Raw genomic sequence first — 1,941 nt, 5'->3', positions numbered from 1 at the left:
TGCGAGGTTCCACGTTGGCGCCGGAATCTCCGGTGTTGCGCCGCACTACATCCCGCCGCCATCAACCTTCAACGTGCTTCTTGGCTCCTCCTGGTTCGATAAACCTTGGTTTCTTCTCGAGGGAAAACTTGCTGCTGTGCGCATCATACCTTCCTCTTGGGGTTGCCCAACGAACGTGTGAAATACATGCCATCAAGCATATTTTCTGGCGCCGTTGCCGGGGAGATCAAGACACGCTGCAAGGGGAGTCTCCACTTCCCAACCTCTTTACTTTGTTTTTGTCTTGCTTTTATTTTATTTACTACTTTGTTTGCTGCACTTATATCAAAACACAAAAAAAATTAGTTGCTAGCTTTACTTTATTTCTTGTCTTGTTAGCTATATCAAAAACACAAAAAAATTAGTTTACTTGCATTTACTTTATCTAGTTTGCTTTATTTACTACTGCTAAAATGGCCACCCCTGAAGATACTAAGTTGTGTGACTTCACTAGCACAAATAATAATGATTTCCTATGCACACCTATTGCTCCACCTGCTACTACGATGGAATTCTTTGAAATTAAACCTGCTTTACTAAATCTTGTTATGCGAGAGCAATTTTCCGATGTTAGTTCGATGATGCTTGCTGCCCATCTCAATAATTTTGTTGAACTATGTGAAATGCAAAAGTATAAATATGTAGATGGTGACATTATAAAATTAAAATTGTTTCCTTTCTCATTAAGAGGAAGAGCTAAAGATTGGTTGCTATCTCTGCCTAAGAATAGTATTGATTCCTGGACTAAATGCAAGGATGCTTTTATTGGTAGATATTATCCCCCTGCTAAAATTATATCTTTGAGGAGTAGCATAATGAATTTTAAACAATTGGATAATGAACATGTTGCTCAAGCTTGGGAAAGAATGAAATCTTTGGTTAAAAATTGCCCAACCCATGGACTGACTACTTGGATGATCATCCAAACCTTCTATGCGGGACTAAATTTTTCTTCGCGGAATTTATTGGATTCAGCTGCTGGAGGTACCTTTATGTCCATCACTCTTGGTGAAGCAACAAAGCTTCTTGATAATATGATGATTAATTACTCTGAATGGCACACGGAAAGAGCTCCACAAGGTAAGAAGGTAAATTCTGTCGAAGAATCCTCTTCCTTGAATGATAAGGTTGATGCTATTATGTCTATGCTTGCGAATGATAGGACTAATGTTGATCCTAATAATGTTCCATTAGCTTCATTGGTTGCCCAAGAAGAACATGTTGATGTAAACTTCATAAAAAATAATAATTTCAACAACAATGCTTATCGGAACAATTCTAGTAATAACTATAGGCCATATCCTTATAATAATGGTAACGGTTATGCTAATTCTTATGGGAATTCTTACAACAATAATAGGAATACACCCCCTGGACTTGAAGCCATGCTTAAAGAATTTATTAGTACACAAACTGCTTTTAACAAATCTGTTGAGGAAAAGCTCAATAAAATTGATATTCTTGCTTCTAGAGTTGATAGTCTTGCCTCGATGTTGATCTTTTGAAATCGAAAGTTATGCCTAATAGGGATATTGAAAATAAAATTGTTACTACAGAAAATGCCATCCAAGTTAGAATTAATGAGAATATAAGATTAATGGCTGAACTGCGTGCTAGGTGGGATAGAGAAGAAAATGAAAAACTAGCTAAAGAGAAAAATGTAGCTAAAGTTTGGACTATTACCACCACTAGCAATGCTAATGATTCACATGTTGCTGCACCTCCTACTATCAATGGTAAAATAATTGGTGTTGGCAATGCTTCTACTCCTAGTGCAAAGCGCGCAAAATTACTGAAGCTGCTAAAGCTGCTGAAACTGCTGTGATAAAGCTGCTGAAATTTTTCCAACCTTGGGGATGATAATCCCATTGCTTTAAATTGTAATGATTTAGATTTTGATGA

This window comes from Lolium rigidum, chromosome 7 (genome assembly GCF_022539505.1).
Source record: "Lolium rigidum isolate FL_2022 chromosome 7, APGP_CSIRO_Lrig_0.1, whole genome shotgun sequence".
NCBI classification, from domain to species: Eukaryota; Viridiplantae; Streptophyta; class Magnoliopsida; order Poales; family Poaceae; genus Lolium; species Lolium rigidum.
This window is presented reverse-complemented; position numbering follows the sequence as displayed.